This window comes from Episyrphus balteatus, chromosome 1 (assembly GCF_945859705.1).
Source record: "Episyrphus balteatus chromosome 1, idEpiBalt1.1, whole genome shotgun sequence".
NCBI classification, from domain to species: domain Eukaryota; kingdom Metazoa; phylum Arthropoda; class Insecta; order Diptera; family Syrphidae; genus Episyrphus; species Episyrphus balteatus.
In genome coordinates, this window is record NC_079134.1 from 46,328,480 (window position 1) to 46,354,959 (window position 26,480).

General features: G+C 29.8%; 1 protein-coding gene across 2 annotated transcripts in view; it reads right to left on the reverse strand.

Annotated features, from left to right (window-relative positions):
- Positions 1-26,480, reverse strand: part of LOC129906730 (ATP-binding cassette sub-family G member 1) — a 122,591-nt gene that overhangs the window by 84,709 nt on the left and 11,402 nt on the right. The gene's annotated exons all lie outside the window — the stretch shown is intronic.

The following is a 26,480-nucleotide window of genomic DNA, read 5'->3' on the forward strand; positions in this document are numbered from 1 at the left end:
TGAGATTTGTTTTCGTATGTAATTAGGAGCGAAAGAGACAAACAGATTTGTTATTTGGATAATGCTATTCAACAAATTATGTGTATTGTGTTTGTTAGTACATAATTATTGTGGGCGAATGCGTATATAGGTGCATGCATTTTATGTTGTTGTTTATGCAGTGTAGTGTGATTGGGATTGATTTGGTGTGATGCGATTGCGGTTGATTTTTTTTTTTTTAATGTTTGCAATTGTATGGTACGGATGACTTGTATGTATGCGGTGTGTTGCTATTGCGTGATTGATGATTTTAAGGGGTCTGCAATTGTGTGCGGGTACATACAAAAATTGCATGTGTATGCTTTTTGTCGAGAATAGAGACAGAGAGTCTTGCGGGAAAAAGCACTTGCGGGAGAAACATACAGGGGTCAAAAATTAAATGAATATAACCACTTTCTTTTAAATATTTAATAAATTTGCGTTGAGCAATGTAAGAGTCGTATTTTTTTTAACAAAAAAATATTTATTCACTCGAAGGACCATGAAAAAGCCGTAACTAAAACTTTTATTCTTTAAATAAAAGACGATTCGAACTTATTTTTATAAACTTTTATTTCACTTGCTGGTACAACCGTACCGGTCTGTGACTCTTACAAGACTAATTAATAGATAATAAAAATGTATGTTATGGCGTCAACAACAGAAAAGTCATTTTCTTACTAGGTAAGAAACAGGGTTTTCTTTTTCGAGTAAAAAAGATTGCCTGAGTCTTAGAAGCATTTATTTTAACTTTCCAACTGTTAAAATATTCTTCCAGGATATTTAAAGCAGATTGCAAATTGGTTCCAATAGTAGAACCAATAGAATCCGAAGAAAAGATACACGTATCATCAGCAAATATAGCTTTTTCGCAATTTTGCAATTGGGGAAAATCTGACGTAAAAACTGAATACAATATTGGGCCAAGAACAGATCCCTGGGGAACACCCGCAGAACTTACAAAATCATCGGAACAACAACCATTGACAAACACGGCAAAACTTCTCACAGACAAAAAGGACTTCACCATTTTAATCAAGTACATAGGAAAATTAAACATTAGAAGTTTGTGTAAAAGCCCTCTCAGGCTCTCAGAATTTGGTAACATGTTCATCCCAAATCCTTACGGTTTTCGATTTAATGCAATTCTTGTGAAATTTCGAAAAATCCCTACTTGGCAACAGTATTGTGCTTCCTACGCCCATAATTGATTTTTGTTTTTAACAATTCTTTCACTAAAACATTGCCAAATATTTAGGAACAATTAGTTGATCAAAATATTTTTTTTTCATACTCCATTTCACTGGAAATTAATTAACAGTTCCAAGTTTTATAATAACTCAATTTCTAACTTTTATTTCAGAGCAACACCGCGAAAAAAATTTGTATGGTGTTTATTATTTTAAAAACTTGCCCTGTTATTGTAGTTTTCAAAAATGTATTAAAGTGTCCAAAGTTGCAGTTAGATCGAAAAACATTACGGTTTGAATTCAACAAAACAGGATTTTTCATTGCAAAAATACAAACAAAAATAGAGGCTTTTTTTCAAAGAAAAATAAACAAATAACAGTTTGAGAAAATGTGTTTATTTTTGGTTGTTTTTTGTTCTGAAAAACCCTGTTTTGTTGAATTCAAATTGTAATATTTTGCGATCTGACTGCAACTTTGGAAACTTTTATACATTTTTGAAAACTACAATAACAGGGGAACTTTTTAAAACAATAAACCATTCTCACACTGTACAAATTTTTTTTGCGGTGTTGCTCTCAAATAAAAGTTTGAAATTGAGTTTTCATAAAACTTGAAATGGCGTATGGAATAAAAATTTTTTTGATTAATTAATTGTTAATAATTATTTGGCAATGTTTTTGTAGAAGAATTTTAAAAAACAAAAATCAATAATGGGTGCAGGAAGCAATATACTATTGCAAAGTAGAGATTTTTCGAAAATTCACAAGAATTGCATTAAATCGAAAACCGTAAGGATTTGGGATAAACATGTTACCAAATTCTGAGAGCCCTTAAGTAGGCCTTTCAGCATATTTCGTTTGATCCATTACTTTTGGGACACCCTGTATAATATAATATAAATAAATATTGAAAAAAATGCAAAAATAGGATTTTTTATTTTTATCTTTTGGGCAATTCCATGGTAACTCACGTTCAATTCACAAAAATTTCCAACACATTAATAATTTTTTTTTTTTTCAATTTTAATGTTAATTGATAAGAAATTACTATCCATGAATGGAGCATAACTATTACTTTCATAATTAACTAAAAAAATTGTCTGTATTTTTAACATTTGCTTGGGAAAAATAAAAGTTTGATGGTAACTCACGTTACAAAAATCGGACACGAATTTTAAGAGTCCGACAGTATGAAGTTTTTATCTGAAATTAAGAATCTTAATTTGTTTTCAAAGAAGATTCCATACATACAAAATTACAAGCTTTTAATATGAGTGACAAAACCAAAGATTTTTTCAATATTTTGAGGAAAAATTTTAAAATATTTAGGTAACTCACGTAACATTATTTTGGTAACTCATGTTACCTGCGATTTGTGGTTCCAAAAGTAAAGAAAAGATGCATTTTCACTCAAGTTTTTTTTTAATCTAATAGTGTGTAACGAAGCTTGCTTAAATGTTAACTTATTTTAGCACTCACGAGGGGATATTGTCATCGTCACTATTAGACTCATCATATTTTCAGTTTGCTTGTTTTCCCGTCATTTTCATGTGAAATTCTTCTGTTGTTGGCAAGCTTATGCTATAAAAATGCTTTAAGATTATTAAACTCCCTGAATTTTATGTCTATCCATAAGGGAATACAACAAACAATCTTTTCTTGCAACTTGCATAAAGAGTTGCCGTTTGTAAATAGTAATTTGCTAATAAAAAAAGTAAAAAGACTGCATAATTTGTTCAAAATTCGTGTCCACTTTTTCATGAAATCTATCGAATATCTATTTAATATGTTTTTTGAGAAAAAAGTTAATATTTGGATTTTTAACGAATTTAATTTGAAAAAATAGCCTATTTTTCAATCAAAAAAGTTACCAAAAAAAATTTTCATTTTTGAAAAGCTTGGAATGCAATTATGTATTTAGATTAAAAACTATTTTTTAAGATTAAGAAAACCTACACTTTTGTTTTAGAAAATATTGAGAAAGTTGAAAAAAAAAACTATTTTTAAGATTGATTTTTCCGTAAATGACAGTAATATTGGCGAGAAATAATTTTCCATAGAAACCAAATTATACTTTTCTAATGGCCTTTAACCTTCTTATTTTGAATCTAGCATTAGAATAGCTCTTACGTGAAAAGTTTTTGAGATATTGTATTTTGAACGTCCAAAACACTATTTTTGTGATGTTTTGGCATGGTAATATGTCAAAAATGTGAAGTGATAGATTTTTTTTTTGACTTCGGATTCGAGCTCAGCGCACAAAAAACATTAAACAAATATACTTTGATTTCTATAAAAAAAAACTGTTTGACTAGTGAACTCGAACAAGGCATTCGATTATTTCTGCCCGTTCGATTTCGCCAGTCAAAAAGTTTTTTTTTTATAGAAATCAAAGTATATTTTTTTAATGGTTTTTTGTGTGCTGATCTCGAATCCGAAGTCAGAAAAAATCTATCTATCTTAAACAAAAAGCAATAATAATTGCTTCTGCACATTTTAACATATGAACAAAAATATTTCTTCATTTCTTTACATAATATAAAGCAAAAACTTTAAGTTAAAAAAATAGACGTTTCAACCTTCACTTAAAAACCGTTATAACCTTCCTAAGAGTTTTAATTTTATTTAGAATACCTACAATAAGCGGGTCTTCAGTTTATTAGAATTTAAAGTTTTTCCCTAAAAATATGCAGCGTTGTTCATCACATCAATAGCAGACCCAAAACATAAAAAAAAACTTGCACATACCTACATATTTCCAGAATTAAAAATTTTAAATTCAGTTCAACTGAAAACCCTATGAAACTACCTACCTATGTGTGTTTATAACATTATAAATGTAGGTTCCTATTTCATAACATTTTTGCCTCTAAAGAACGTACATGGTACTTACCTTACTAGAGGTCTGAGGCCGACTAAAGAAAAAACATTTCAAGGCGTAGTGCGTAGATATAGATACTAACTAATTGTAATAGTATATGTATTATTTTCATCAAAGCAGACCGTTGTGGGCGGAGTCAAATTTAAAGTCAACGCATACACACTCGATTATTTCTATGAAAATAGAAAATCAATGTGTGATTTTTTTGTATTTAGTATAATGTAGGTACACATTTTTATGTAGGTATTTGGTTTGTTTTTATAATATAAAAATAAGTCGCAAATCGCAATAATCTGATTGGATGAATAGTAGGTACATAAATTGAGTTGAGGTCTTAGGTCGTTAGTGTGGTAGTAAATGAAATGCATCTCTCCAAAACTAGGGCTATAGAGATAAATTTAAAGATGGAAAAAAATTGGGGGTATTTTCAAAAGATGTCTAAGGGTTTTTCTAGGACATTGAAGAAGTTACCTATATAGTAAATATGTTTAAAATAGGAAGATGCAAAAATACGTTAAATTCAATTTATTTTTATATATTGAAATTGAGGAACCTAACTTCTGGGAAAAATAGAACAAAAAAGCTGTTGGCAATATAGGAATTGAATGGGTAGCAGTACCTAACACTTATTAAACTAAGAATTGAGGAGCATCCATAAAAATCAAGTTGGAGTGTTGAATTTTACTTTGCGTTTTATTGAAGGGAGTAAAGTAGGTTGAAGGTAGGTCCAGCCTTTAAAGGTTTTTAAATATGAAAGGGTAATGATAGGTATGTATGTATATCCAAATATTGGAAATGACGTAGCCTTTAAAGAGCATTGAATTACCTGCAGCTAGTTGGTTTAAGTGCGTTATGTTCTGTTTTTGGAAGTTTTTAACAGTATTTTAAGGTAGTTTTTACATCAAATTAAAGATTTGAGCATTAATCTGCAAAGAGTATTAAATCTATGCATTGTTAACTTTGTATCATAAAGTTTCAAAATCATGCATCTGTTTCAGCCAATTTAAAGGTCAAATCGTGGAGCAACAAATTCGAGATTAGGGTAACAAATTAGCAACAAAATAGCTTAAGATTCCTGCGTACTTAGATTTTAAAATTTGTGTTTTATCGTACCCAGCTTGATGGATGACGTCATCGAAAAATTAGTTTATCTCCTGTAAGATGGGATTGGGTGGTGATAGAAAATTTAAAAATAACTTTTTGCAGAGCAACAAATTCTGTCTATAATTTGGCATTTTTAGTTTTTTGAAAAAGCGTATAGATAAAAAGTCTCCACAAAATTGCATCTGTTGCAGTCGATTTGAAGGTCAAATCGTGGAGCAACAAATTCAAGATTGGGGTAACAAATTAGCAACAAATTAGCAACAAATTCCTGCATACTCAGATTTTCAAATTTGCGTTGTGGCGTACCCAGCTTGACGTCAAGCTGGGTACGCCACAGATTTAAGGGGTAAGGGGGGGAGCAACAAATTCGGGATTGGGGTAACAAATTAGCAACAAATTACTGCATACTTATTTTTTTGAAATTTTGAGTATTACGATTTTTTGCGTTGTTGGATGACGTCATCGAAAAATTATTTTTCCTCCTGTAAGATGGGATTAATTAATGATAGAAAATTTAAAAATAGCTTTTTGCAGAGCAACAAATTCTGTCAAAAATTTGGCGTTTTTAGTTTTTTGAAAAAGCGTATAGATAAAAAGTCTCCACAAAATTGCATCTGTTGCAGTCGATTTGAAGGTCAAATCGTGGAGCAACAAATTCAAGATTGGGGTAACAAATTAGCAACAAATTAGCAACAAATTCCTGCATACTTAGATTTTCAAATTTGCGTTGTGGCGTACCCAGCTTGACGTCAAGCTGGGTACGCCACAGATTTAAGGGGTAAGGGGGGGAGCAACAAATTCGGGATTGGGGTAACAAATTAGCAACAAATTAGCAACAAATTACTGCATACTTATTTTTTTGAAATTTTGAGTATTACGTGTTTTTGCGTTTTTTCGTTTCATCCACATATGTTCTACAAATGCATTCAAGCTCCACAAGGCATTTTGGACATGAAGGGATTGGAATAAAAACTTGATATGGACCTTTTTGAAAAGGTTTCAAGGACCTCTTTCTATTGATACCACTTTTTTGACTGTGCGATCATTTTTGGGCGATTTAGCTTTTTTGCATAATCTGTTAATGTGCATTTGAAGGGCAAAACGTGGAGCAACAAATTCGAAATTAGGGTAACAAATTAGCAACAAATTAGCAACAAATTCCTGCATACTTACATTTTTGAAATTTTGAATTTTAATTTGTGGCGTACCCAGCTTGACGTCAAGCTGGGCACGCCACAGATTTAAGGGGTAAGGGCAGGAGCAACAAATTCGGGATTGGGGTAACAAATTAGCAACAAATTAGCAACAAATTCCTGCATACTCAGATTTTGGATTTTCGGTTGTGGCGTACCCAGCTTGACGGACCTCAAATTTTCCACTTTCGGGTTTTAAGGATTCTTACACTTTTTACATAGCTTAAATTTTTGACCTCGACCCTGCAAGTCTTAAAGGTATAATAAAATAATATATCAGAGAAAATTTGATTATTTAAGAATTCAGCATTTTTCGAAATTGGAAATTTTTAGTACTTTTAGCTATTTTATTTTAACAAAAAGTGATACAAATTAGATTGATATTGAAATCTATAGTTATTTTAAAAAGTATATGAAAGTCACACATCATGCAATGAAAATGTAAAAATGTTTAAAAGCCAAAACCTTCAAATTCAATGTTTGAGAAATAATTCACCAGCATGAAACCATTTTGAAATACGTTTTATGTTATTAGAAAATAATTTGACACTTGTCTGGCAAATTTTTGATTTGGGTTGGGGTCAAAATTCTGCCAGGATCAAAAACCTCTTTTTTCAAAATTCTGCTTTACAAAATTCTGCTTTTCCAAATTCAGTTTTTCGAAATTCTGCTTTCCAAAATTCTGCTTTTCATAATTCTGTTTTACAAAAAGCGCGCGCTTTTAAACAGTTTCCAAACCATTTTTTTTATTTTTTGCAGAGTTTTGTAAAATCATCTTCTCGCTTGTTCACTTTGTCAATTTTTTTTTGTTATTGTTTGATAAATCAATAAATTGAAAAATATAAAGAAAATCGTTTGATGTTAAATAATTTCGAAAAATAAATTAGACATTTATTTATTTATCAAATAAAAGTGAATGTTCGAAAAATTGATTAAGAAAGCAATATTTTGTATCCTTCTTTTTAGTTTCTAATAGATTTTAACGGTTTATAGATGTGAATTATAAGAAAGTCAGTCTATGCATTATAAAAAATATTTGCAACAGTTAAAAACTAATAAGTTTGGAAAGTAGTAAAGTTGAATTACATTAATTGATTAATGAGATGTGAGCGCATATGCTATGAAAAAAAAAAAGAATTAGAAGAATTTTTTTATTCAAAAATATCCAGAATTTTGAAAAGCCGAATTTTAAAAAGCAGAATTTTAAAAGATAGAATAGAAAATAAGCAGAATTTTGAAAAACAGAATTTTCGTATAAAAAGCAGAATTTTGAAAAACAGAATTTTGACCGTTCCCTTTTGATTTACCTACTTAGTTTTTTGGCATTTTAATTAGACTGCTTATTTTTTTGAAAAAGATAATAATAAAAAACCAAAAACTCGGTTATTTGAATTTTTCATACACATTTTGAGGTTATCTTAAAAAACTGTTAATACAAAAGTTGTAGATCTTTTTATTACCTACAACTTTGCAAGCAACTTTCTTCCACAGGTCTTGTAGTTTTGTCGGAAATCGAGAAATACCATATTTTACTATTAAAAACAACCCATCGAGAGCTACTACGTTTTGTACAGCTTATTAAACAAGTCGAGCTGCTATAGCCAAAAATCGGGATATTTAGGTCTTCAGGCATCGCAAAAATTCCAGCTTCGACAATATCCGAAAGTGTTAGAGATATGACGGTGGCGACACGACTTCTTCCTTGTATCAGAAAAAAAAAACAGAAGTAATGTGTTTCGTTTTAGCAAGGTGAAGTCAAGAACTTCTGACCTGGGGCCCTGCAATTTAGCTTTGTGCAATTTTGGCAATCACGAAATTTACTTTTTGGTCACAATGTTCGATTTTAGCTTAAATATTTTACAAATTTATGTATTTTATTTCTATTCTAACTATTTGAAGATACACCTCTTTTACGGCCCTAACAGAGCAGAGTTAAAATTTACTATTTGACAAGAATATCAAAGGGATTAACTTTTTTCGCACCATCTAGATCTCATACTTGTAAAACAGTTTAATGTGAATTTACCAAGTGAATTTCTATGAGTGAGACCATTATCTTTCTGGAATGATCAGATGTTTTCAAAAGTTTTAATTCATTTTTCAAAAAAAAGGAGGTTGGTGTACTCCACTATAGTATAGTTGAATAATTTAATAGAACAATACACAAAAATGGGAGTTATTCAAGGCAGCCGTAAAGTTCGAAAAATGTCACCTTTTGGAATGAAGTATACACTTGTATAGACCGATTACAACGACCCGACTTTCAATGTCAGCCCACTACATGTTGGGTCTTGACAATTTAAGTTAAGACCGATTTCTGATATTGCTTACTTTTTTGTGGTTAAGCCCCAAAATTTTGTTTTAAATGTCCAAGGCCAGATATCTGGATTCTTTTGATCGTTTTCAAGACATGTTTTGAATTATGCAAGTGTTACTGAGCCGCATATAAAGTTGGAGCAAATGAAGATACATAATTTGACGGTTCTATTACCCTTGTCAAAGAACAAATGGGTAATTCTATAATAACTCACGTTGTATATTCACAAAATTTTCAAAAAATAAAGTTGGCTATCTGCAGGTAACTCGCTTTACATAAGTTTAGTACCTACCTCATGTTACCTGTGATTTATTGTTACAATAATCAAGAAATTAATGCATTTTCAATAGTTATTTAAAATAGTATCTTGTGTAACGAAATTAGCAAGTAAATTTATTTAAGCAATCATAAGGGCCAAAAGTCTTAGCTTTGTCTGGTTTCTTTAAAAAAATAAAATGCACGACTGGGTAGCACGAACTTGCTCTTAGAGTTCAAGTTGCTTAAGTTTTTAAGACTTTTTATATAGAAACTTTGGAAATGTAGGTACAGTGGCGTACGTTGAGTCACCGGGGCCCCGGGGTAAGACTAAATTTTGGGGCCCCTTTGATATTTGGGGGCCCCTTAGTTAAAAAAAAATTACGTATACGCCATAGTTTTTTTTTTGATGGCTTATTTATTTGGTAAACACTTGTACTAGGGGCCCCCAAAATTAAATATTTAGAGACCCCTAAAATAAAATTTCTTTTAGCTTAGAATTGATAGTTCTTGGGGCCTCTGTTCTGAAGTAATAAATATATGTTTTATTTTCCATCATCAGACATATTTTTTTTAATTTTGGGGCCCCTGAAAAATTATTTTTAGAGCCTCAAAATTAAGTGCTTAGACGCCCCTAAAATATAATATAATTTTTTTGGAGCCAAGAATTAATAGGTATTGGGGCTTCTGTTCTGAAGTAATATTCGGAATGCCACCAATAACGTAATGTTTTTATTTTGGGCCCTGATGTATTTATGTTGGGGCCCCTGAATTTATATTTATTTTCCATTTGATGGTTTTGAACCACTTTTTAAGATCCTCAAATAATATTTTTTTGCTTTTTTGGGGCCACTAATGTATTATTTGTGGTGGCAAAGATTTTTCAAGTAATATTTTTTGGGGCCCTTAGATAAAATTATAATTTTTCTTTTAAAAAAGCAGTTTATTTTTTTTTGAGGCCCCTGGGGTAACTTTTTTTAAAATCAATATACATATATTGTGTGGCTACCAATGCATTATACATTACACTGAATGTCATAATTTGTCTCACTGGTTACTTCGTAACTCAATTTATGCTAACAGTTTTTTCCCTGCATTGTCTCCAGTGGGGGCCCTGGGGTCGGTCGGGGGCCCCGGGGCACCGCCCCGCTTGCCCCAAGGGAGTGTACGCCCCTGTGTAGGTATATATAAAAAAAAAAAACAAATACAAAAAAAAATAAAATTCATTTTTCAAAAAAATAAAACAATATGTGAAATCAAATCGCCCCACAAAACAAGTAAACAGTTTTATTTGATATATTAAGGTGCATTTTTAGAAAAAAAATTTCAAAATCGTTAGAGCCATTTTTTAAAAAAATAATTTTTTATAAATAATTTTTTGAAAAAAAAGTTTTAAAATAAAATTGGTTTTTTTTTAGAAATCACTAATCAACATCTAAAAACAAAATTTCAAAAAAATTCAATCTCCCGTTTTCGAAAATTTGTTTTTTCAAAAAAAAATTTTTCAAATTTTTTTTTAAATCCAAAAATAATTTTTTTCAAAATTTTATTTTTGGCTTATATTTAAAGTATATAAATGCTTTTGTATAAAAAATTTCTTTGAAATACAATAAGCAGTTTTGCAGAAAATCCGATTTGAAAAAAGCGGTAATATGGCAGGTACCGTTAATAATGATTTTCAAAAAAAAAATTTTTTTTCAAAAGATAGACCTTATTTAAAAACTAACATTTAAATTTTTTTAACAAAACCGTTGGAGCCGTTTTCGTGAAATTAAACTTTTCCCAAATTTTTTTCCCGTTATTTTTGGTCCAAAAAAATTAATTCCAAAAACCCCTCTGGAGAGTCTCCAAAAACTGCTACATAGCAAGTTTGGAGTCAATCGGTCCATCCGTTTAGGCTCTAGTTCCTTGTACAGACAGACAGACAGACAGACAGACGGACAGACCCACTTTTTTGGCATTCTCTATCATCGTAATGTTATGGAAAAATGTTATCTCAACTTTTTTTTTTGAACGAATGCATAACTTGATATATGTATAGTACCTATATCGCAAGTAAAAAGACGAGCTCAAGTAGGTACCTATGTAGTTTCTTAAATGCGTTTTGTTTGCCCTTTATCCCTTTTATTATGTCAACGAATCTCTAGTGAGCGCCAGAAAATTTAAAATAGCAATAATAGTGTCAGATTTCAAAATTTGAATGGAATAAGATACATAGCTTCGGTCTAAACAATTTTGGACCATATTGCCACCAGCTCCTTAACCATAATATCGTTCTACATTTTATCGCTTGGTTTTAGCTTAATAGGTAGCATGTAGGTGATGCACAAAATACACATTGCACGTCATGCAAAATGCAAAATGTATATCAACTTCGTCTTCGTGCTCGTATACTGATTTGGTTTTTTTCGTTCCATCCATTCAATCTAGACCAGGCCAGAGAAGCCATGAAGGGCTAGGGGTTGCGGGGTTGATTCTCAAGTGCATATGCACTCGCTCTTGCACACAGGAACACACGTGGAAGTTTGCCAAATCAGACAAATTGTCGTCGGCATTTATTTTTGTAATTATTTTTGTTGTTTTAGTTCTTATTTTAGGGAGGATTGTGTACAAAAAAGAAAACAGTGTTCGAGAATGAAGTGTATGACATTTACTTGTTCCACTTCTGGAATATGTGTTGTTTCGTGTAAAATTGAAGTATCGACCTATAATTCTTAGCAAAAAAAATAAAATCCACAACGTTTGCGCTTTTTCAAGTCGTTAATCAGAATACGAGACATGCAGGTACTAACATATAACCGTCCCAGAACACGCTACAACCTACACGTGAAATTTTAGTTTTTTCCTTGTGGTTCTGGGTTTAATTAAAGGGCATCCTCTACTGAATTCTAGTTTATGGATGTTCTGCTAGCTCTATGCAGTGAAGCGGATGAAAAAAACGGAAACACCTGAGCACATTCAAAAAAGGTATAACTACCTCGCACATATACGTAATGCAATAAACTAGTATTCGGGTCACGTCTGGATGAGCTGGACTATTTCTTCACCTTAGACTGATTGTTAATTGGATTTGAGGTTTCTTCCCTAAAAAAAAAAAAAAAAAAATAAAGCAAAAAACTATCTTTTGAATATTCAGAGGAAAAAATAAATTGTGGAAATGGAATATGGTTCGGTTTCTGAGCTTTTTCACTAGAGGGCAAAGGTTTTTATTCTAAATTTTGAACTTCGTATAGAAAATGGTAGACAAATTAATAAGAGCAAAAAAAAAGAGGTTGTCTGTAAAGCCGATTTACGGACGATGATTTTACGTGATAACGTCGTCAGAAAACAGGTTGTGTGCTTTTGTTTAAAATGAGTCAATTGAAGCGTTACCTTATTTCAAACAATCATAATTTACAAGAAAAAGCTAAAAAAAAATACCTTTTTTATTTTCTTTTTACCTATATTAATTTTTTTATTTTAAAAGCTTACAAAAAAAATTATGCAATTTAAAAGCCAAGTATTTCTTCCATTTTTAAATTTTTACAATGCGCAAAAAGTATAAAAATAAGTCATTGAAAACAATCATTTTCATTAAAAAAAGCAAAAAAAACATGAATTTTTATCTTCTCACGTCATTAGTTCCATTTTTTCCCTAACAACCTATATACCATCTGAGCTTATTGTCTTAGCTCAAAATATATATATCGATTAGGTCTATGAGACATCTACAAAAAGAGCTAGAATTTTTTGAACTCGATCAAATTTCATTAAGAAAAGCAAAAAAAAACATTTATTTTTATGTTCTCACGCTATGGAATCAATTTTTTTGTTTGACAACTTGTAAAAATTTTTATACAATGTGAAAGCTTATTATTTCACCTTTCATATGACTTGTCAATCTCATTTCAAAGATGCCTACAAGAGAAGTTAGAATTTTTTAAAGTCAACTATGTCGAATTTCCAGACTGAGATTACGGTACTTCCCACACTGGTGCCTGTTCGGCGGGCAACAGATCTCCAAGGGTGTTTTGAGGTTTTTCGCAAATTTCTTGATTTAACATTGTGTAGCTTGTAGTTAGTCTACCGTTATGTGTGATATACCAAATGAAAGGTAATTGTATTAGAATGCTCATAAAAGTTTAATAAAATTTCTATCTACTCTTGGTCAAAAGTTATAACCTGTTGAATTCTAAAATTTTATTTTACCGTTATCTCAAAATATAAGTTTTTGGTGAACGGGCTTCAGGTCAAATGAAACAAATATTTTCTTTTTGTCACAACGTTTCGTCCATGTATATGGACATCATCAGGTGAACAATGGTTTCTATTTAAGCATTGATAAATATTTTAAGAAATGTTTACAAATTATTAACAATACAGTAAAACTTACAAACAATTATTTTTACATTTAAATTAAATAATAAACTTCTTACAACTACACAGTATATCTCAAAATTGTGTAGTTTTGTTTTGTTATCTCAAAATTGTGTTTACGAAAATGATTGAAACTTCGCACACATTTAGTCGTGGTCATGGTCTATCATTACTTTATGTACTTTATTCCTGTATCTATTAAAGAAAAAAAGATAAAAACAAAAACCGATGAGAATCGGTTAAAAACGGTCAAAAAACGTGTTTTCTTAAAACTTGTTTCTTCCATTATTCAGTCAAAACTCACTTAACGATTCCAATTTTTTGCACATGTATGCATAAGACAAGAAAATACATGTCCTATAAGTTTGAGATTTTTTGAACGCTCCGAAAATACCCCTAAAAAGCAAGGTGTTTTTCAAAAATTCATATTTCGAAACGCAGAGTGTTGGAAAAAAATCCGTATAAGACGCCTAATTTTTTTTTCTCTCATCTTTACCTGGCACTTTTAAAATTGTCAAAAAAAATTTTCCCTATCCAAAATCATCATTTTTTCATAGCCCCAACACGTGTAAAACGTTCAAACAAAACGTTATAGCTTAGTTTCAAAATTTTTAGAATTTTTTTAAATGCAGTTATTCTTACATTAGTCTCATCTATCTATAGTAAAAAAAATCAACTGTCTTCGACTTCGCGTTCAGATTTTAGCCTAAACTTCATCTTTCTGTTTTACCCCTGTTTACCCTATTAAATTACGGATTTTTTAAAAATCCTTCATTTGGATTAAGCTTTAGGTTATTATCTTTCAAATAAGCTATAGAAGATTTTTGTATCTCTAATAGTTTTTTTTTTTAATTTTGAATTAAAACTTTTTCCGCACTGCGAAAGTGGAACGGGAGAAAATGGCGTCACTTTTTTGTGGTAACTGCCATGGTTCATCGATTTATAAGACGTTATCACGCCAAAAAAAAAAACACGTGAATGAGTTTTAAGAAAGAATAGTTAAATATGGTTTCGTGGGACACTTTTGGACTTTTCCCCTTGGACTTGGCTCAAATATAATTTGAAAAATATAACTTTTGGAAGCTATGCAGGCTTAGGAAAAAACACATTTTTTGGATAACGAAATAATTATGCTTTTTGTCTTATTATACAAAATTGTGGCGTCTGTTAAAAACCAGATTGAATAAACCCATCATTTCAAAGTAAAAAAGAGCAGTCATTTCATTAATATATGAAACTGAGCTCAACTTCCAACGAAACTATAACAAGAGGCCATCAATTTAAATATATTATAAAACAAAAAATGTATTCCAAGTATCACCACATGGAATTTATTAAGTTTCATTTTAACTATATTACGTAATCCACATTATAAAATAAAGATATGTTTGTTGCTTCAAAATTGAAACCAAACAACTGCACAGCAATGCTAAATTATCCATGAAATAAGATATTTTCCTCATCAAAGTGCATTCATTTGTCCATGACACAAATTATTATTATTATTATCGCTTATATTATATCCGAGAAGTGTTTTTTTTTTTTTTTTTAATGTAAATTAAGTTTTGTTTTTATTCTTTGTTCTTTTTCTTGATATTATTTTTTTCTTTGTACAAAAAACATAAACACAATTGTGTCTGCCATTTCACGTCTGATTCTTTTCTTTTGTTTTGATATGCGTCTTGTGATTTTATTTGTTTTGATTCAAGAAACAAGAAAAATAAATAAAAAAAAAAACAGAAGTCTACACGAGTGTGTTGTGTTCTACTTTTATTCAAATTTTTTCCAGGACACAATTTTATTTATTTGTCTTTCTTAAAAAATCGAGATATTGTGCCTTCAAATTAAGAAGAATTTGATCTTTTAAGTGGAAATCACAGTCAAACTCGGTTAAAGGCATATCCCGTTGATAAGAGATTCGAGCCTCAATTTGAGTTAAAGAATAATAAATGATAGCAAAGAAAAACAAGCAATGTTTAACTCAGTCGCATCTACTTTCAATACAATTTTTCAATAGTTAAGCGGAAGATACTGTAAAAATACACAAAGCTTATATTTTTTTCGCAAGAAATCCTCATTAAAGAACATTTGATTGAACGTATTTAATGGATTCAGATTTCCCAACAAAGGATTTCTAGATTTCTATGAAAAAGCAATGAAAGCAGTGTCACAGTCTTTAGCCCATGGATCAAAGATATCCGTTTTCTTATTCTTCGTCTTGTTACACAATGTCCTTGCGATGATAACAACAAGAGTATAGTCGAATTTGAAGACGACAAAATTTACTTTTTCGCTGAATTGCTTTTGCAAATCTTCTATTCCACCTTCTGATTATGATGAGAGGATTCTAAGAGGTATAGAAGAGGATTTACTTTCAAGCAATGCTTTTGCATAATCAAATAAGTTAAAATATATAGGCTTCCCATCATCCTACACTTAGCGCGTTGAAAAGCAACTCCTACCACCTTGTTGACATTTTTATATTCCTTATAATAACTCTTGATTTTTTTATTCACCAAATATAAAAGCAAAAAAGAGAAAAAAACCTTTTACTTTTTGAATACAAAATTTTTTATACAAGAAAATGTTATGAAAACGTTTCATTAGGATAAAAAGTATAGAAGGTACGTGTTTAACTAGGATAAATATAAATATTAAAAAAAATGTAATTGGAATTGTTTTTTCTTGTGTTTGTTGTTTTATTTATGCAAAGTATGCATAAACAAGAAGGTTTTTTTTCTTTTCTGTTTTTAATTTAATTTATAAGCCTCTTCTTGTGTTGAAGGATTTCATCATTTTGTGATTACGATTAGTCTAGGTTTAACCTTGGTTTTATAAGATTATAATTGTTTCTAATACAAATAAATACAAACCAAGAGAGATTATTCACATTTTTTGTTTATGAAAACTTAAACGAAAGAATGAATCAGTTTTATAGAAATAGGTACATTTTTATGTGATTAACTTAAGAAAGGATTCTTTTCATGAGCCATAACAAATAGAATAGGTAATAAAGTTGGCATGTTTATGCAATCATATAAAAAATTGATCCATCTTAAATGAAGATTAGAAATATGTATCTCAGGTTAAAAAGGTTCATATTTTATGACTTGCGATTGGGTGGTATATTGTTACTTAATACTATGTTCACATGGAGAAAAAACAAGGCACTTTAAATCAATAAGATGATGCCCAATTTAAATCCAATCTTCTTAAAAGAATAGATTTAATATTATTAAAATAGATGGAATCTAAATTCTGTTAAATTAAAAGTGAACCTAATTTCATTTTAATGAGAATTTTCTTTTTGAAAAATCTAGTTGAAATGAAAAGATTTCTTTTTGATTTTACGTGCATACTTATACTTTACATATTAAAAAATTTATAAATAATGTGGAAATCTTTTCTAAATGTTTCGTAGTTATTTTTTTGTCAGGTGCATTGTTTTTGAGTGTAAAAGCGAGTGGTGGTCAATAATGCGGTTGCAGTTTCTCATACTAAATTTCAAAAGTGAGATAGCTTGATGGTACGGCACTCGCCTTGTGACCAAAAAGTTGTTGTATTACCTATTTCCAGTGGATGCCAACTTTTCAATTTTTTTTTTTTTAAATTAAAACATCATCACATAAAATTAAAAAGATTTTCTAATTAAATTTAATGGATTCTTTTAAATCAAAATATTCAAGAAACTTAATTTAAAACCGAAGTCTTCTCGGCTAAAAACCATGCAAAAATCTTATTTTTAGTATGTCTTTTAAGAATACTCCACAATGCATAGTTAAAATTTTACACTTAAACCTCAACATAAGTAGCTCAACTTTTATTTGATAAAGTGAAACTTAGGAAGTTAATTGGGCCCTTATTAAGACTTAACCTCCCAGATTTTATAACATCGTTTTATAATGAAACAAAACTGCAGTAAAAACGTTGTTTGATGTAAAATCTGAAAAACGTAACCGTGAGACCGTAAAATTGTGGAAGATTTTAAGATTCCTATTAAAGTTTTCGAAAAGTTCAGCGGAAATAATGTCCACCATGCTTTTCCCATTTACTGTCGTTGTCTAAAAAATTTTAAGATTTGTTGTTTTGCAAACTGCTAGTAGGTATTGCAATATCTTCGGCAAACGTATTTTATCACTTGAAAGCAAGAGTTACAACATTGCACAAATTATTCACAGAGAAAAATAAGGTACTTTAAAAAAAATGATGCCCACTCTAAATCCCATCTGCTTAAAAGAAAAAGATTTCTTATTAAAACAAATGGAATCCGCTCCGATTCTGTTAGATTTTAAATGAATTTCTTTTTATTTTAATAAGAATTTCCTTTAAAAAAAACTCGACTAAAAATGACGAGATTTTTTATAAATTCTGTGTGCATATCTGCACACGGGTGCGAATTTGACAGGACAAAAATAAAAAATGGTCACAAAAAAGTGTTTTTATAAGGGTGAAAATACATTTTTTTGGAATTATGAATGCAATATTCAAATTCCTATTAAAATTCTAAATCAATTTCACATATAATTCCCAATACAATAGTGAGACCGAAAAAAGTTGTAGGGACATGAAAAAGTATAAACCAAATTCGCAAAAAAGAGGTGTGTTTACAGAGGATTAATATAAAAAGATTTTAGTTAAAAAAGAGAATCATTTTTCATTAATGTGAAAATCTTTACTACTTGTTATATTTTTTTTGCCAGATGAATGTTGTAATTGAGTGTAATGGCGAGCGATGATCGATATTGCAGAAAATTTACCAAATGTGGCAGTTTTAGTGAATTAAATTTGAATATGCACGACAGGAATAGAGAGCTTATAATAGTCTTTGCAATGTTCTTAGAATGCTGTAAAAAAATTTACATAATATTGATTTCGATTCTATTTTGTCCAATCAAACTTTGTTAACACCACAAACTGATTTGTCATTAAAAGTTTTGAAAACACGTAACCATCACTTGCTTCGCGAAAAATTAGTCTCTAAATCTTTCCAAAACAAAATTTATAGATACTTTAAGCTCTATGCGTAACAAATAATAAACACTCTTCTTAATTTCCATGCTATCAAATTCCATGTTTATCAATGACAATTACTCGACACAAAAAATAATGAATAAATAAAATTATGCTAATTCATCGTCTTAGGGCAATTTTCTTATACATCAAATTATCGAAGCAAGCTTTCAGATAAACATCTGTAATTGGTTGTTTTCCATTTATCTCATAGAAATGTGCCACACTGAATATAAATAAAGTATTTATTACATCATTTTTTTTTTTTTTGCATTCTATCGCATATTACTTGGATACAATGTTGTAATTTCGAATTTGTGCCTTGACTGACAAATGAGGAATTATATCAGGAAATTGCAAATTATGAGCGTCAATGAATGTTGAATTATCTAAATACTTCATAATGTGATTATTTAATGTATTTTAGTAAAATATTCAATGATAGATAGATACAAATTTTCTTGGAAGTATTGAAATACTGAACAATGCTTGCAGAATATTTTAGAGCTACACTGCACATTTAAAATTGCATTTGCACTACATCAACAACTACAAAACTGACTGCGTAGAAAAAGGAGAATTTTTGCTGAAATTACAAGACTCTTGAATAACGACTGGAATCAACAGTAGATAGATTTTTTGAAAATACAATTTTTTTTTAGAAACACACTTGAATTCAGTTTTTTTTGTGTGTGTTGTTCAGCTATGCGATATGAAGTATCTAGGTTTTCTTTTTTTTTACGATGGGTGTGAAATTGTACTCTCTGTAGGTATCAGCATTTACCTTGAACGAAAGAAAATCTCTCTTGATGGTAGTAGAATCTAGAAGTACCTGATGGAAGGTCATATCTATAGCAAAAAATGCCATAGCAAAAGCTTCCAGTTTATACTGCTAGAAGAACTATAAAAATGCTTTCGAAGGTTTTTTAATAGTCGATCAAATGGAAAAAAAGTTAAGTCCTTCAGAAAGTTTTCCGGTAATTTGTTGCACAAAAAAACGGACCAAAAACTACAAACCTATACACATACTTCTACATCTAACCATAAAAATAGTATTGTAGATATAACTTTGAGAAGAGTTTTTTTTTTTTGCTCTCGTTACTATAAGAAAGGTTAGGTGGTACCTTCCTAACATTCTGGTCATTTAGAAAGAGAGTTCGTAAAATATTAGGTTATGTATGTAGCAAACCCGCAGCTGTTGTAAGAATAGTTTGTTGCATGCTTTGCAGCATGTCTCTGTATTATTATAGTCCTTGGAGATTCTTAACACACATAACTATACACACTTGAATGTGAGTATAAGCTTGGTCTTGGACAACTTTAAAAGTTCATTAAATTTTGCGAGTGCATCAGGCCAAGCAGCAGGCACCACACAACATGAGTGTGTATAATAGTGCTCTTGTCAGTAATTTTAAGAAAAAATGTTTTCTACTGCCACATCAATCAGAGGATACATTGCAATTTTTAGTTTTTGTTTATATAATTTTTATTTTTCGACTTGATGCTGCAAAAAATGTAGGTCAAGTGTGCAGTCTGTAATGATTATTTCCAGCTTCTAAGTAAATAGGAAATTTGTAAATGTTGTAGCATTTGTACTACTAACAATAAGTAGGCGATTTATCATTATTTCATCATTGACAGCATAAATCTAATTTTATTTTATAACGTCATTGTTTTGTTTAGTTAGTGAAAAATTATCTATTCCAAGTGTGTCAGTCGTACCTACTCTTTTCAGCCCTAAACCAGTAAAACAGTGAAAATTTCTATGAAGAATTTCATTATTTTCAATTAAGAAAAAATATGGAACTGGTCTTAAAAATGAATCTTTTTTTTCTCGTTCGTTGACGTGATAACGTCTTATAAATCGATGAACCATGGCAGCCACCACAAAAAAGTGACGCCATTTTCTAACGTTACACTCTCGCACTTTCGCAGTGCGGCAAAATATTTAAATTCAAAATTAAAAATAAACTATAAGAGATACAAAAATCTTCTATAGCTTATTTGAAAGATAATAACCTAAAGCTTAATCTAAATGAAGGATTTTTAAAACAGAAAGATGAAATTTGAGCTAAAATCTAAACGCGAAGTCGTAGAGAATTGATTTTTTTTTTGCTGTAGATAGATGAGATTAATTAAAGAATAACTGAATTTAAGGAAAAATTCCAAAAAAATTTGAAACTAAGCTTTAACGTTTTGTTTGAACGTTGTACACGTGTTGGGGCTATGACAAAACGATGATTTAGGGTAAAGGAAATTTTTTTTTGAAAATTCTAAAGATGCCAGGTGAAAGATGAGGGAAAAAAAAATTGGGCGTCTGATACGGATTTTTTTTCAACTCTCTGCTTTTCGAAATATGAATTTTTGAAAAACACCTTGTTTTTTAGTGGTATTTTTGGGTAATTTTTGATTTTTAGCTTTTTTTGAAGCGGTCAAAAAATTTCAAACTTATAGGACATGTAGGTTTTGGCCTTATGATTAATTTGGAATCATTAAGTGAGTTTTGACTGATTAACTAAAGAAACAAGTTTTTAAAAAACACGTTTTTTGACCGTTTTTAACCGATTTTCATCGTTTTTTATTTTTATCTTTTTTACTTTAATAGATACAAGAATAAAGTATGTGGAGTAATGATAGACCATGAATACGACAATATGTGTGCGAAGTTTCAATCATTTTCGTAAACACAATTTTGAGATAACGGTAAAATAAAATTTTAGAATTCAACAGGTTATAACTTTTGACCAAGAGCAGATAGAAATTTTATTAATGAGCATCCTGATACAATTACCTTTCATTTGGTATATCACACATAACGGTAGACTAACTACAAGCTACACAATGTTAAATCAAGAAATTTGCGAAAAACCTCAAAACACCACTGGAGATCTGTTGCCCCCCGAACAGCCACCAGTGTGGGAAGTACAGTAATCTCAGTCTGGAAATTCGACATGGTTGACTTTAAAGATGTCTTAGATGTCTCATAGACCTGATCGATATATATATTTTGAGCTAAGACAATAAGCTTTCAGATGGTTTTATATACTAGGTTGTTAGGGAAAAAAATGGAATTAATGACGTGAGAAGATAAAAATTCATGTTTTCTTTGCTTTTTTGATGAAAATGATTGTTTTCAATAAATTATTTGTATACTTTTTGCGCATTATAAAAATTTAAGTATGGCTTTATGAAATGAAAGGTGAAATATATCACATGATATAAAATTTTTTTAAAGGTTGTCATTGAAAAAAATTGAAACAATAGCGTGAGAAGATAACATTATATGTGTTTTTGCATTTTTTGATGAAAATTGATCGAGTTCAAAAAATTCTAGCTCTTTCAGTAGTTGTCTAATAGACATGATCTATATATATTTTGAGCTGAAGCAATAAGCTTTCAGGTGGTATAAAATTTATTAATCACGTAAAATTTATTAATCACGTAAAATCATCGTCCGTAAACCGGCTTTACAGACAACCTCTTTTTTTTAATATTAAAAATTTGACTTCCCTGACTCTAAACCTGGTTTCAGAAAATTCCTAGCACGTGTCATTTTTATAAAAATAGTATTTGACAAATATGAAAGGTTTATTGAAAATAACCCTTTTACATTCGATTGACCTTGTACGAAAAATAAAACTATTCGTATTTAAATTTGAAGAACTTGTTCCTCATAACATGATCTATAATATGACACTAAATTTGTATATGTTCATTAATGTTTCCTTACATTTTAAAATTCTATAGTAATCAAAAATAGCAAAAATATAAAAAATCCTGCAGTTTTTAGTAAATCCCGAATGAATAAAAAAATCTTAATTAAAGAAAATGTAAAATCTTATCACCCGCCATAATATAAGATGTTGAAAATGTAATGAAAAGTATTTTAAAATACATTTAAACAAATTTATACGGGTCTTATAATTTTATTATACTATTTTTCTATTTATTTATTTTTTCTATTTGTTCTGCAAAAAGTCAGAAAAGTTCTATAACGTAAGGATTTTAAATTTACGCGTTAAAATTCAAAAAAAATTTTTTTTTTTTTTGAAATCCAAAAAATCACACCTATCTCGAAAATGAGAACTGATCAAAAAATTTTGAATTCGGTCGAAATCAGCATACCAAAATTCATTTTGTTCCTATGACAAATATATATAATTTTATTTTTTCAAATCCGTTTATTTATGGTACAATTTGCCAAATCTGCATATCTACTTAACCTAATTAAATTTCAGATATTTCAAAGAAGAGAAATTGAGAAGACTGAAACTAAATTTGAAAGCAACAAATTAAAACTGTATACGAAATTTAGTTGAAAAATATTACCTAAATTTAAAATATTGCATCAAAAACAGCAAAATTACACCAGAGTAATTAGTACCTACCTTACACAAAAAAAAACAATTTTTAACCAAAAGACCCTTTTTGCTTGCGATATAGATACTTAATATATGTAAGTATATGTATCAAGTAAGACATTCGAACAAAAAGAGAAAAGTTGAGATAAAAATAACACACAAAAATTGGGTCTCGAAAGTCCGCCTGTCCCTCTCTCTGTCAATCTTTCAGTCTGTTATTCTATCACGGTGAATATCGATGTGCATTAAGGAGCTGCAGCATAAACGGATAGGGTGATCCACTCCGAACTTGGTATGTAGCAGTTTTTGGCCCCTGTACATAGGAGTTTTTGGAAAAAAATTTATTTTCTCGAAAACGGCTCCAACGATTTTGTTAAAAAATTTAAAGGTTTTTTTAATGATTATTTTTTTTTTCGAAAATCATTATTAACGGTACCTCCCATAGAACCACTTTTTTTTAAATCTGCCAAACTTGTTATATAATTTTATTATAAATCAAAAATAAAATTTTAAAAAATAATTATTTTGGATTAAAAAAAATGTTTTTTTTTTTGTAGAATTATCAAATTTTCGAAAAAACACCCTTTCATCCAAAATTATTTGACGAAGTCTCTTTATTTTTTGTTTCTATCCCAACGTAACTTTATTACGGAATTTATTATTTTATTAATTTAACTTTTTTTTTAATACCAAAAAAACACCCTTTTAACCCTCTGTAGGCACACCTTTTTTTTGTGACGTGATAGGCACACGGGTGCGAATTTGGTTTATATTTTTTCATGTCGCTAGAACTTTTTTCGGTCACAATATTTTACAGAGAATCAAGTATGAAATTTATGTAGAATATTCCGAGGAATTCGAATATTGTATTCACAGTTCCGATAAAAAAAATATTTTCACCCTTATAAAGAGACTTTTTTGTGACCACTTTTTTGAAAAATCGTAATTTTTTTTATTTTTGTCCTGCCAAATTCACACCCGTGTGCCGACAGAGGGTTAACAGTGATATTCTTATCGACACTTCAGATTCTTGCTTCCAATCTCAAATCTAACTAAATAATTTTATAAACTGCTTAGATTCTTGGTTTCTGTTGTAAATTTTACATTTTTACCAATTTTCATTAGGGTACCTATCATTTTAGTAAAAGTTCTTAAGTTACTTATTTTGAGCTTTATCTTTTTTTTTTTTATTAAAAAAAACTCTTTCTTTCAAAATAATGAAGTTCAAAAACTAAATAAAATTTATATCAGCTTTTATGAAACCTTTCTTAAACATAACTTACTGACAAATTTCGATTACCTAAGTTTATATAGATTGGGCTTAAGCTTTTATGACGGTCTTTAGAAGGATTTTAACTTTTTTTTTAGAACCAAATAGGTATCTACAACCAATTTTTGAATTTTTTTTTTCTCAACACCTAATTTTTGTTTCAAAACTGTACAGTTTGCGATAACAGACAATAATAAATGTATACGCTCAAAGGATTTTAAAAAGTATTTGTAAGCCTTAACAAGAATGAAAATTCTTAAAGTGATATTAATTCCACTCGAAATTCACTTCACGTTAAGCAGAATGAACGTTCAAGTTCTCAATATTTAAAAATTCAATTCGTATTTCAACAATTTCTTCAGCCATTGAATTTTATTCATAAAATGAAGAAAAAAAGAAAATTTTAAAAATCAATATTTCAAAATAACACAAGCGTTAGAATCATCATAATACACATTCTAATATATGAGATACTTCTTTCTTTCTTTTCTTGGTAATAAAACGTTCCATCCCTTTTTTTTATATCTGCATCATATAATATGACTTCCCTTCAACCAAAGATAACATTTTTATATATTTTTTGTTCAATATGTGAATTCCGGATGAAACTATATCCTTTCTCATGATTATTACAATTTCCTTTTTTTTTTTTGTTTTGAAGCAGAATTTTATCTTTGTACAGGTCTTAACCCCATGGAAAATACATACAAAATTCGAAAAAAAGCATATTCTCTCAATTGAAAAGGTCTTCTTTCAATCTAATAACAATAAAGAGTTCAACATGGTTAAGGATACAAAGTAGGTATGTTTTCATATTGTTTAGAGGAGAACATTCCAACGACAACAACAAGAAAGAAAAAAAAAAACGCATTTGTTAAGGAATTGTTTAAGCACGCTTTTGTTATAATAAATTTATTGTAATTCAACATCATCGTCCTTGCGTGGCAAATCCTTTTTTTGTTATTTTTTTGCTCATGAATGTCAACTATTGTTAAGCGAAACTTAATTCTGTCGCCAGCGACAACGCACGCCCATTTATTTAAAATATAACACAACAAAAATACGTTAATACCACCCAAAGAGCGCGAGCGGTTTTAGGTATAGGTCAAGGTTGAGTTGCGTTTCCTTGAGGCATGTCACCGAAACTTTGACAAGCAAACAATTGAGCTTTGTATTTTATATTAAAACCCTCTCCACAGACGAAAGTGTTGGATTGTGTTTTGTTGTTTCTATTAATAAGTTTTACGTTATATCCTTTGTTCTTTCAAAAAGTTACCAGTTCTTCTTGGAATTTCATGCCAGGATTTCAAATTCAGTTATTATTTTCGGATGAAATGATTGAGAGGTTTTGTAGTTGTCATCGGTACCAATTTTGTTTTAAACTTCCTTCTCACTACGACGATTGTAATAAAAGAAAAACATGTGAACACTCTTAATTCTGATACAAATTTCGCAGAAAAGGTATATATTCACTTTGATCCTCTTATATTCTGAAATGGAACGAAAAGTTGTGAAATTTTTACGAGGCGTTCATAGGAAAAAATGTCAGGGTACATTTTGGAACTTGCAACAAAAAAAAATCCTTTTTAATTAAGTAAAAATCCCAAATAAAACTCTCTCTACAGAAAAAGTTTTTTTCTCTCTGGTTCGTCGAGTATCCTTACAACGAACCAAAAAAAAAAGTTCCAAAAGAATGGTTCGTTGAATGTTTTATCATGAACTTCTATAATTATTGCGAAAACTAAAAATGTATGTGGGTGGTAGAGGTCTTATAGTTCTTTTTCGGACTTAATAAGTTTTCGATCCCAAAAAAAAACTAAAAGTTTGCCATATGTGGTAAAGAAAAAGTATGTAAAAAGGCCGCCTTAAGTTTTCAACAGAAGAAAAACAAATAATCTACAAGTCAAAAGTTTTTGTGTAGGTACAGTTCGTAGCAATAAATAAGAAGGTGGAATTAATTCACACACTATTTGTGTAAATGTGTATTATATTTGTTGGCATGGCTTAGGTATGTTTGAATAATTTTTGGAATTAATATGTGCGATGAAAGTTGGAGGTAAAAAGGCCACAAAACTTTTTCGATTTGATTAGTGTTAGTGGATTTTCTTCCACAAGAGTCTTTAAAATTTAAGTTGCATGCTACACACCATCACAAAAATGAGAGGGGCTAAAGAAAAAAATAATCCTGCGAAAAAAGGAAACTCGAACACAGATTGCCAATTTAATAAAAAAAATTCTGGAAATTTGAAAAATCAAATTTATGTTCAAAAAGCAACATGAAACGACACTCTTTACAAAAAAATTCAAATAATCAAAGACGTGAAATATTTCCGAGAAATAAGAGATTTAGTAAACTCGTTCTCGTCAAAAGAAATCTTTAAATCCTTTGTTTTATTTTTTTAGAAAAGAGAGATTCTAAGAACTGTGAAATAAGACTTGATTGATGAAGAAATTCTCAGAAATTCTCTGCATCGCAGCCTTGCCTATGAAAAATCGCATACAAAAAAAAAATTGCTTTGAAACCT